Source organism: Myodes glareolus, chromosome 2 (assembly GCF_982192425.1).
Source record: "Myodes glareolus chromosome 2, mMyoGla1.1, whole genome shotgun sequence".
NCBI lineage: Eukaryota > Metazoa > Chordata > Mammalia > Rodentia > Cricetidae > Myodes > Myodes glareolus.
The window spans coordinates 53641057-53653530 of record NC_142027.1 but is presented as its reverse complement, the minus strand read 5'-3'; the positions used below and the strand labels follow the sequence as shown (position 1 = coordinate 53653530).

General features: G+C 37.6%; 1 long non-coding RNA gene across 1 annotated transcript; it reads left to right on the top strand.

Moving 5' to 3' along the window:
- The first annotated feature begins 3035 nt into the window (after window positions 1-3035).
- Window positions 3036-3580, top strand: LOC125413133 (uncharacterized). The gene is made up of 2 exons (XR_007235853.2): window positions 3036-3150; window positions 3264-3580. It is a non-coding gene; the product is annotated as an uncharacterized LOC125413133 (long non-coding RNA).
- The last annotated feature ends 8894 nt before the right edge of the window (window positions 3581-12474 follow it).

The following is a 12474-nucleotide window of genomic DNA, read 5'->3' as shown; positions in this document are numbered from 1 at the left end:
TAAGTTCCAGACTTAAATCCACTTCTGTCGTTCTGTATAACCTCCATGCCATATATTACTTTCTTAGGTCAGTTGTTTTGGTTTTATATACCTTTGGCCCATGTTTAAAACAAAACAAAACACTCACACAGAATATATATAAAATGGGGATGATCCAAATCCCCTGCAGGTCCTCTGAATCTGCTATCACGGAATTTGTATGTGCCTGTGGGAATCTGTGTGCACATGTGGGAATCTGTGGCACATGTGGGAATCTGTGCACACACGTGGGAATCTGTGTGTACGTGTGGAAATTTGTGTATGCATGTGGAAATCTTTGTGCGCATGTGGGAATCTGTGTGCACAAGTGGGAATCTGTGTGCACATGTGGGAATCCGTGTGCGCCTGTGGGAGTAGGTGAGAAGGGAAGTCAGCAGTGGTAACTTTTGGCTTTAGCCATTCTTTCTTCCCTATCACCATAAACTAAACAAGGAAACAGAATTTGTCCATGGAAATCAGTTTGTCACTTGTCTGGAAACTTTCACAGTCAGTCAGAATGTCAGTGTGTCACTGGGTCTCAGGACCTGCTGGTAGACCTGCTCACCCTTCCACCTTCTACTCTCTACTCTCCAGGCATTTCAGTTCACAAATAAACATATGCTCATGAATACTCAGTCTATAAGTTCTGCTTGTTTGTGGTGTACTCAAGTAGTACATGAATCTCGACTGATACTCCCTCGCTTGGCTGTAGCTTTTAGGCAATTTGGGTAATTTTCTTAGTACCGTTGAAATCACTGCTTTATAGTTGTCTTCTCTTGTTCAGTTGGAATAATAGAACCTCACCTTCCTTTTTGAAGTTTTGGAAGTCTGGTAAACTATTTCTTTTGTACCTGCCTCAACTTCTGTGACTTTTATTCTTCATCATCTAAGAGAAACTCCTTTTCAGTAGATTTCCAATCTGGACAAAAACAAACTGCCAGTAGCCAAATTGCTGCCCTGTGGCCCACAGACAATTTCTGGAATCTGGTTCTAACCTCTCTGTGTACCTCTAAATCAAAGGAAAAAGTGGCAGAGTAAGCCACTGTGGGTTGTCTGGCCCTATGAAAATGTCTTTGTATGTATGTATTTTCTAGTTTTTCTTTGAGGGAAAGAACGTGGAAAGGAATCTTATTAACAAGGTATTTCTCAAAAGCCAAAGTAATGCTTACACTGTAGAGTATAATAGAAAATCCAGTGTCTATGGAACAATAAAATTGGAGGTACAATCTTTGACTACTTAGCAACCATTTTAAGTAGTACTCCACTAATGACCAGCATGTCTGATACTGTTTATTTCACAAAACATAGAAGAGTATCTTCAAGTTATGGCTTTTATCAGTAAATATCTAACTTTTGAAAAATATTAATTCTTTTTTAATTCACCATGCTCAACAAACAAGCAAAAGTGGAGAGAGAGACAGAGACAGAGAGGGGGGGAAGGAAGGGAGAGGAAGTGTGCTTCAAATACACACATATTTCAAGATAACAGCCTGGCTACAGGGCTAGGCAGTAGGAAGCTACAAAAACATCGATCATTTTCCCAGTTAGTAGCATCTGTGTTCTTTGGGGAGCACTTTGTGTGAGGTAGATTGTGCCCTTGTCCTCACCAGGGCAGAGTGGAAGCTGAGCAGGAAGATTGTCTGGCCTGATCTGTGAGGGAAGGGAAGGGAGAGCAGACTTGGCCTGGCTGGTTCACCACCCCCTCCAGGTTTGCCTTCTTTGCCTTTTCCCCTCTGCGACTCTTGCATATATCAGCTAGAAGTTACCTCCAATCTTCCCACAAACATTGGGCAGGTAAATCAGATTTTCATGAGAAGCGCTATATCACTTTCTCTAGACTGGATTTTCAAGTTTGGGATCTTGAAAAATAGAAGAAAACCTTATGGTAGAAATTCTTCAAAATTGACCTTTAATTGCTCTCTTTTCCTCCCTTGTGCTTTATGGAAGAGGAAAATACTTGAGAAAAATAGAATATATTCATTAGCAAGATGTCTATTTTTTCTTACTGTTTGTTCATCTAACTAATATTTACTGCATGTAACTGTGTATTACTAAGTACTGTTAGTAAATGTACAGTGAACATATTATATGAGTTAGAATATATTAGATTTCTTTCTTTCTTTTTCTCTTTTCTTTTTTTTTTTTTTCGTTTCAAGACATGGTTTCTCTGTAGCTTTGGAGCCTGTCCTGGAACTAGCTCTTGTAGACCAGGCTGGCCTCAAACTCACAAAGATCTGCCTGCCTCTGCCTCCCGAGTGCTGGAATTAAAGGCATGTACCACCACCCCCCGACCTAAATTAGATTTCTTAAGGAAACCTATATGCTTGTGAGTTAGCCAATAAGTCAAATAAATGTTGCTACGGTAAGAAATAATTAAGACTCCATAATTTAGAAATAAGGGTCAGAAAGACTTCTCCTAAGGGTTAGAAAATATAAATATCTGAAAAATAATTGAATATTGTTCACAATATTCTGGGTGCACTAGTCTGCCAAGTTTTCTCATCTAAAAATAGCTCTGCATATATCTACATAGATGCAAAATAAATGTAGTATATAAGTGTGAACATTTCCAATAGAAATTTTAATATTTCTAGGGTTAAAACCAAGTCATCTAGCAAACTCACGTCTGCTACCATTATGAGAGAAGAACCCAAGTAATTATTATTTGATGTCAATAGGGTTTACTATAGTGACATAGTAGAAAAGATATCAATAGGAAGAAATATCTTCTCCTAGCTCTGGGAAAGACATTGAAAAGTGTAATGTGAGTGAGAGAGGGGAGCTGCATATTCTGGTAAACATGCTCAAACCTTCTGATCACACTGCTGTTATTATAAGCAATGCTTGGGAGACACAAAACACAGGTGTATGATTTGCACACACTGTCTTGCAGATTTAAGATCTAAAGCAGATTTTAGAACCCTGTTAGAAATCCGTGAAAAAGGCCCAGATTCTCACCTTTGGAGTCAAACAGAAGATAAAGCTTAATGTTTAACCAGGTTCCCTTGCACTTTGCAACTAGCTCCTGCAACAGCAGACTTATCTGAGGTGAGCCCACTGCCTTGGAGAGTACTTCCACTGTGACTCTCCTTCATGGAGAAGAATGCAAAGGATAACAGGAGGCCTGTGAAGGTAAGAACTTGTGACAAGGTTCAGGATACAGCACCCCAAAATATGACAGCTTAACATTTAGAAAAAGAGCAGAACCAAGAAGGTCCCTCTTTCTTTTGTTCTTTTCCCCAAAGCAGGCCATAAAAGAGCACCTGGTCTTCCTCTAGAGTTGGTCATGAGACTTACAACGTGGGGAGGAGTCTTCCTGTACCTGGACAAATGAGAAAATCCTTGACTGGGACAGGGAAGAACATGATCTGGACAATTTCTGCAAATTCCCCTGTTAGCCACCATTTCATCATATTCTCTATCCAACCATTCTTCTGCATGACTCTTCACATTCCATCAAGTTGAGCATCAACCACACACAAGATCAGCTATTTCTCTGGGTATTTATTTCCCATGAATGTTCCTGTGTGACCTAAAATTCATATTAAATACTTTTATGAGATTTTCTCTTAATCTGCCTTTTGTTGTAGGAGCCTCAACCATGAACTTGGCAACAAGTGAAAAAAAAACTGAATTTTTTTTGTGCATATAGTAGGAAAATACTAAACCCTTTTAGATGTAAAAATTATCTGGTTCTTATTATATTCAGAAAGAAAGAAAGAAAGCTATTTTCATGTTTCAAGTTTGTGTTTTAAGTTGTATAAATAGCATTAGTTGTATAGTGTCCATGGGGACCCAAAACAACATACATTTTAAAGTTATTTTCTGTTATTCATTTATTGCTTAAATGGTTAAATACTTTTAATACAGAATACTTGTGTTTCACAATTCCTTGTTGTGAGCCCTCATCAATGCAATGGGGACTTTCCCATTGTTACCTTTGTACAAAGCCAAGTAATTTTTTGTTCTATAAAAATGTACAACTTAAATTCTCCCATACAAATGCATATAAAACTATGGTCCAATCACGGAAGAATATCTATTTGAAAAGAACTAAAACTTAATTACAAAAGACCTGTCAATCAAGTCTTTACTCTCAGCCCAGCAGAAGGAAAATACTTTTCCGATGACAATTCTTGAGACGAAGCTCTTTAGTGTTACTATTTAAAGATCTCTATGGGGAGCAATTCTTGGGCCCTGACAATGAACTACTTCCAAGTCATAAGCATGAACCAGGGCCCTTTGAAAGCACTTGATAAGTAGGTCTGCAAGAGACTTTTCAATAGGGGTCTATGCTATCATCACAAAAGTAAGCTTCTGTGTCTCCTCACATACACTTTTCTGCATTCCAAACACTAGAAAGGCCACGGCTATATTTCAATATTAAATGCACAGAAATCACATTCATTTTCAATCCTAAAAAAATAGGATTTCACAGGACAGTCAGGACTGTTTCACAGAGAAACCCTGTCTCGAAGAACCAAAATAATAATAACAATAAAAAAATAAAATTAGGACTTTATAAAGCAGTTCTAGTAAGCAGAGTGTGTTTTCCTTGTGGTAAAAATCTTTAAAATAATAATGCATTAATATACATATTTCAAGTTTTACAGTCAATATATCACGAATAACCAATATACATCATCTTTCTATTGTTAACATTCTAATAATTGCAAATAGCATGATTAAGGGTCATAGTCTATTTTTACATTTGACTTAAATGGTAGAATTCTTAATTAAAGAATGTTTAGTATACTATATTTTTCCAAGTTTCTTTAAATATCTCTTAAAACAGACATATTATGTTAAATTTGCCACGAGTGACACTTTACAAAGAGTTTTAGTACATGGCCAGTCTGACATTTTGTTTGTAGTTTTATAGATGGACTTTGAGCTTTCTTTGAGTATCAAACAACTTCAGAGAACTTAAGAGAGTAGCCAGAAGTTGCCTTTCCTATGTGGAAGCAAATCCCTATGGGCTTGTTCTTTCCTCACTGGCAGATGTTGGCCAGCAGGGAAGGGTTCACTTTCCCCTGTCACAGGGGGATTGAATCACCTCTTTTTTGGTATCGTATTTGGTAACTCATAGAGGTCATTTTGTCCTCAGTTTTCCTCATTAACACGAAAACTGTAGGGTTAAACACGTGACTTTCATTGATTGTTTTGTCTTATTCCAACCAGGTGAGCTGATGGAGAAAGAGGGCTGAGCAGTCAAGGTTGCTCAACATCCAAGTACCTAAGACCAATCAATTCTTCCTTAGTCACAATTTCTGCAACCTTCAGTTCTTCCCAGAGCCAAATCCTCTGCTTATGTGCAGTCCTCTGACATAGCAGCCTCCCTTAAGAAAACAGAAGAAAGCAATCACGCCCCCAAAACCCTTTTCATGGAAAATGCCTTTAACCTGAGCCCAGTCAGTTAATGCTGCATCTGCCCTGTATGGTCTGTAAAACAAGAGGAATTATTTCCTCCTGTTTAGAACCTACATGCCCACTTATTCTACGCAATGTGCTTCTGTACATTTCTTAAGATGCAAGCTTGTATTGTCTCAAGTGTTAATTATTTTGCATAGTGATAAATTTAAATGATTCAAAGTTCAAAAACGATGGAAGATGATATAATTTAAAAAGTCTGTTTCTTCTGAGGCCCAATCACCTCGCCTCTCCTAGGAACAAGTTCTGCCAAAGATATTTTAGACATACCACACAAACAAGTGCACAATCATCCTTTCTCATCTCAGAAAACAACAAAACTTTCCACAAGTTTGCAAAGCAGATTTTCTCATTGAAAAATTGTTTCTTAGGCATAATGTGAAGCACCAAAGAGTTATGTTTTCCCTTTGCAGTTACATGGCATAAATTATGAATTTCCCATAAGGTAACCTGAACTTACTGATGGACAATTACTTTGTCTCCAAACTTTGACTATTGTAAATAGCACTGCAATTGCTGTATTTATACATTAGTTCACATATGCAAATGCTCGCTCTCTGGGCTACATGCGTTCCTGTTAGCGGGTTTTAAACATTAACGGTATGCGGGTGTAATCTTAACAGACGTGTACAAGTCGTTCTCTCACCAACATACCAGCGCTTGACAGCACACATCCTAGAGAAAGCTTCTGCTGAGTTCCTCTGAACTTCGTCATTCCTGTTAAAAGATGGAACATTTTCAAGTATTTATGAATTGTTCATGATGATTTTGCTGTGATCTCTTTGTTCTTATGTTTCTTCTATTTTCTTATATTCTCCCTTTCTTTACACCGATTTCAACCATTGCCAAGTCCTGCCAGTGTGTTTTCTAAAGATTAATTTTTGAAAACTTTTCATATGTGAGTATATCTCCTGTGATATGTATTGTAACCTGTAGGCCCTGAAGAAAATACCTTTTCATATGATTTATTAAGTGTCATGTTTGTGGATTCTTGTTTTTGTAATGTATTTAGAAAGTACCCACTTCCTCACTCTGCTTTATTCTGCATGAGGATGATAAAAGAAAATTGTATGTTTTCTTCCATTTTTTTAAAATTTGTTTTAAAACTTGCTTATATAGAATATACATATTTCTACATATAGAATATACACATATTACTACCTATTGTATTATTTTTATATATTTTATCATTTTATTACTATTGTAAGGGGATCTTGTTTTGTTAGATCAATTAACTTATTGCTTTAATTTATGAAACCTATTAATTTGTGTATATTAATCTTCAAGTCATTCCCTGAATTCTCTGGTGGGTTCTTAATTAATTGTCCTGGGATTTTCACATGTACAATTGCGTTATCTTTAAGTCATAACAACTTAACCTCTCCCTAACTCATATTTAAACCTGAAAATTTTTTTTGTCTCTTGTATTTAACAACCTCGGGGGAAAAGAATTAGACAATCATGTACTGGTAGGCATTCGTGCATCTTACTTAGGTTGTCTTACATTTTAGGTGATCTTCTAATTTCTAATATTATCAGTTTTCTTCTATTCCCTAGCACCTTCTAATTTCAAAAACCCTTTGAGATAGCACACATCTTCCATCTACCCCTCTGAGATAGCACACATCCTCCATCCACTCCTCTGAGATAGCACACATCCTCAATCTACTGCTCTGAGAGAGCACACATCCCCCATCTACTTCTCTGAGAGAGCACACATCCTCCATCTACTGCTCTGAGAGAGCACACATCCTCCATCCACTCCTCTGAGATGGCACACACCCTCCATTCACTCCTCTGAGATGGCACACATCTTCCATCTACTCCTCTGAGATGGCACACATCCTCCATCCACTGCTCTGAGATAGCATACATCCTCCATTCGCTCCTCTGAGATAGCATACATCTTCTATCTACTGCTCTGAGATACATAGTCCAACTACTTTCTTTCTCAAAGCTATCCACCTTATTCTTCTTCCTCTAGTCTCCTTTTCTGTTTCTATTCACTGTTGCTTTCCATCCAGCTTCTCGCCCCACCACTGGCAAATGGGCAGCACTGGAAGGGACCAAGTTCCAGAGGACACAGTGGCACCAGTGTAAGGGATAATGACTAAGGTACTGCCCAAGCTTTCTTAGTGCCAGATGTGGCAATTCCTGTCCAGTGTCTTCATGAATAGTGTCCTCTGGATTCCCTCCACAGCTCGATTTGGTGCCTTGTCTTTGACTGATTGACTGCAGTCTGGTTTTTACTACTCCCACGGGTGACTCTTTACATTCAATGTCTGTTTTTATTAAGCCATTTTTGGTGTTGCTCTTGATATTACCAAGGTTTTCAGGTCATTCTAATTGGTCATTCTTTCTTAAAACATTCAAATCTTTAAATTTTATAATGCCACATTTAAATTTTTTGGCAAACCCTTGTCTCTTTTACTAGTAAAGCTTTCCTTCCATATATAATTCAAATATTTCTAGCTCTGCAGCTAAAACTATATTTCTGTGGCATGCTCATGCTCATAAGTGATCTCATAGACTTAGATGACAGGAACTTTATAATAACTACCGTGGACTTCTTTCCTTCCAGCATCTAAATTCAACCATTCCTTTTCAGATTTGTTTGAGTAACTTTGGATCTAATTTCTGAGTGATCACATGATCTACCATCACTTCTTACTTCAATTCATTTACTCACTTAACTGATCCCTGATCTAGTTAATTCAACTCCCAGAGGTGACTCCTACCCTGGGCGCTCATGCTCTCTATAGAAGTCAGGTATAAAAGGTTATAATGTAAAATTGGTGATGCTATTTCTCAACTGAGAGTTCTTTAAAGGGTTGCTTCCCGTTACTCATGGCTGAAGCCCAAAATGCTTAGCTTGACCTTTAAGAATTTCATTTACCTAGTTCCTTTCTACCTCGCTAGTCTTTCAGTACATTGCTTTAAAAAATTGTTTTGATTAATTTTTGTCTCTGCAGTATCATGCTTGTATATAATATACTGTGATTAACCACCCCCGTCCCCACACCCCCTCTTTCATCTCCCTGAGCAAATGGCAGTGGAAGGCTTTGTAGCAAAGGAAGTCACGCTCTTCATTAATGGAGCCACTGTTGAGTGACTCATACTCCAGTGAACAGATTCTTACACTCATGCTCATGAGAGAGGCCATGGTTAAACCCAGTGAGTCACAAAGTAAAAGCAAGTAAGTAAAATAATGGGACAGGATAGGGAATTTGGAGGGGCAGACTGGCGGGGGTGAGAGGATAGGAGAACAGGAAGTGTGACCAAAACATAAACGTGTACACCGTTGTATACTTGTATAACGTATACAATTGCAAAGAAAAGATGAGTAAAAATAATAAGTTTTGTCATTGTTTTACACTGTATTGACATTGTAGAGCAAGAAAAATAAAAGAAATATTTGGCCAACCAAGATATCATCCAGACCAGAAAGCCACTTTTTTTCTGGACTGGTACTCATAGCTTTCCCCTCTCTTCCCCAGGGTTGCTGTCTGCTTCACCTTTGCTGGAGCTAAATAAACACATGCCTTTCTAGAGAGGTTTCTAAAACCCTCTATTGACCATGACACTTCTTGTTCGGCTCCAAAGGCTCCATAGAAATCTGAAAGGTTCAATGTGTTTTTACTTTCTGATTCCTCTGTCAGTGCTGCCCAGTGTCAGATATCAACAGAAGATGTGTTGACAGAGGAATCTGCAAATTTTAATTTACAGACTTCCAGCCCATGCAATTGAGATGAGAGCACAGTCAAGAACAGAGCTGGCAGGCATATGTTTTCACTCCTAGCTTTTCAAACTAATCAGACTCCTGGTTTTTATATCAACCCTTTCATGATGTGCACATGTACACCAAGATGTTATTGTTGATAAAGAGTTAATGCCAATGTATTGTAATGGTGTTAAGGTAGATAACAGTTCAGCAGTAATGCCATTTTAGGCCCACATTAATCTTGATTCATAAATAGATACCCTCTGCCATCCTGTGTCTTTCTTTATAGCATTAACAAAACTAAGACCAAGTAATGAATCACATAATTATTCATTTAATATCTGTCTCCATGCTAACCTGAAAGTCACAGAAGAGAAGGGTCTATGTGTCTTATTCATGACTACCAAATGAAGCATGGGCAGTCTATATTAAATATTGTTAAACACATGAAGTATCTCTTTTATCATAGAATATGAAAGAGTAGTTCTCTAATTCATGGTCAATCGTTCTTCTAGGGGCAAAACATTTACTTGTTCAGTACAGTTACTTTTCATTAGGAAAAAGGTCAGTTCCTCAAGGATTTCTCTCAAGCTATTAATTCAGAAACAGAAGGATTTGTAGTTTTTCTGGGTACGTGAATTTAAAGTAAAACATCTATGGACTTTTTGAGAACCTAATATGTTTCTTGGTAATTTAAGTCATTGTGAAGATGGAATTGAAGTGTGGAGGCAAATCTAAGGGCTGGATGGCATTTCTGTGACCCGTCTGAAGCGAACAAAGAAAACTCAAGAACAAAGACAAATCCTGAGATGTAGTAGGAAGGGGTCATTTGTTCCTTCTGGCAGTTCAGCTAGCTTAGCCCTGAAATAATCACACAGAAACTGTATTCATTAAATCACTGCTTGACCCATTAGCTCTAACTTCTTATTGGCTAACTCTTACATCTTAATTTAACCCATTTCTAGTAATCTGTGTATTGCCATATGGTTGTGGCTTACTGGCAAGGTTCTGTGTCTGACTCTGGCAGTGGATTCATGGCGTCTCACTATCTCTGCTTTCTTCCTCCCAGAATTCAGTTCTGTCTTCCCTGCCTACCTAAGTTCTGCCCTATCAACAGGCTAATGCAGTTTCTTTATTCATTACTAAAAGCAACACATAGACAGAAGAACCTCCCACACCATTTCCTCTTTTCTGTTTAAACAAAAAGGAAGGCTTTAACTTTAACACAGCAAAACTACATATAACAAAACAGGAATCAAGCAAGAACTACAGTTACAGTATTTATATCTACTTTATCTTTTGTCATAACTAAGGAAAACTATAACTATAAATTCTTCAACTCCATCAAAGAATCCAGGATATAATATTACCTAAGTAAACAGGAAGTGCATTGCAAGCAACTTCCAAAATTCTAGAACTGACAGAGACATCTTGCTGCCTGGACAGTCACCCAAATTGTTATGTACCATTGGGGCATGCAATCTTCAGCCTACAGGCCCATAGTATCCAGCAGACGTTTCCATAAAACAGGAAATTTCAAAGACAGGTCTGCCTATATTGGCAATTTGCCAGTCATTTTCTTCTGTATCCTGCAGAATGTCTTGAAGACTCTTTCATGAAGCAGGAACCCCGAAGGATCATCTCACCTTTAGGCACGTTCAGTGGTCATTTCTCTGTGGGTACTGCAAGTCCAGCTAAGCAGTCCAGGAAAAAGCAGTCTCTTGGTCAAATGGCTAACCAACTCCATAAGGAGTCTCTTCAGTGCCCATCATTCTTTTGAAGTAGCTTGGTGCTGCCAGGAGCATATGTGTCTCATTGTCATGAAAATTCTAAATTTTTAAAACATTTAAATGCCATATTCTGAAGGTCTCTGAAAGATTTGGAGAATACTTTTCTAACTGAAATATAGTTTTATATATCTAGAGAATCTAACTAATATGACTACAAGCTTAACCATTATAGATGAGAATCTATTAACTTATATTTCTTAATTATACATTGCATTTTTAAATGAACTACACAAATGCAATACCTTAATCAAGGGCAGAAATATACATATACAGTATAACAAGCTTACCTTAAATTTGTATCTATAAACCAAGATCTATACCAATGCAAATCTCTATAGCATATGCATCTTTAAATATAAATAAACATTAATAAACAATATTTGGGAATATGGATGTAATCTTGTTCATACTGCTTTCTGCTGTTTGGAGGCGCTGTTAATCAGGTCTTTTATGGTGTATCCTGTGTGTTAGGTTCATCTCAATCAACAGTTGAAGGAAGTAATTTTTTTGAGGAGTGTTCAAGGTGACCTTTCAGGAGTCTTATTCCTTGAAACCATATTGATCTGGAAGCAATCCACAGGTTCTCATCTTCTATGAAAACAAAAAGAATAATCAACCTCTTTTTTTTTAAAGCAACCTCTTCTTAGAACCAAATTCTGAAGTCAAGATACTTTTATAATATACATACTGGTTTAGCTTAGCAGCCCATACAATGAAATTTGTCTCTGTACTTAGCTCCTTCACAGTCAAAAAATTCAAAGAAAACACAATAATGTACATAATCCAGACTCTCTGTGAATTTTCCATCTTTATGTAGCTTATTTTTCTATACTCCCTTTAATCTATGATTATCTGTATTCTTTCTTTTTAAAGACTTTATCTTTTTAAAAAAGCATCAACTTTATTTTATCACTCTCTATACTCTTTTTCTTCTCTCTTCCAAGCCTACATACATTTATTTAATACTATGTCCTATTTAGAGGTTTTTTTTTTTATGACTGAATCTATTTTATTGTGAATCTGTAATTCTGTTCTGTCCAGGAGCACTTCTTAAAATGCTAAGCACTTCTTAAAAACTTCAGTTGCACCATTGTTAGGGTTAAATGGTACCTCCTGTTTGCCTGCCCAGTCTAAAACTTAAGCTGTGCTATTACTATGATATATATGGTACCTCCTGCTCACTCTGCACAGTCCAGCATGGCAGAGCTGCTTGTGTCTCTGAGCTGTGCACACTGCCCCACTTCCTGGCACATAGCTGGCCCAAGTTGCCATCAAGCAAGTCGCAGAATGCTGCTCATAAATCCCATCCAGTTCACACTGGCAGCATAGCCCAGAAAGCCTGCATTTTAAAATAGCCAGGGCTTTTTTCCTGCTACTGCTGAGTCAGAAATTGAAGGCGTAAGTCACAGACAATCCCACACCAGTTTGGAATTATGATTAATAGAATGGTTATTTATTCAAAGGGGAAAAAACTTACAGATTACCGTCCCAGACAACAGCCCCTCCGCGAGAACA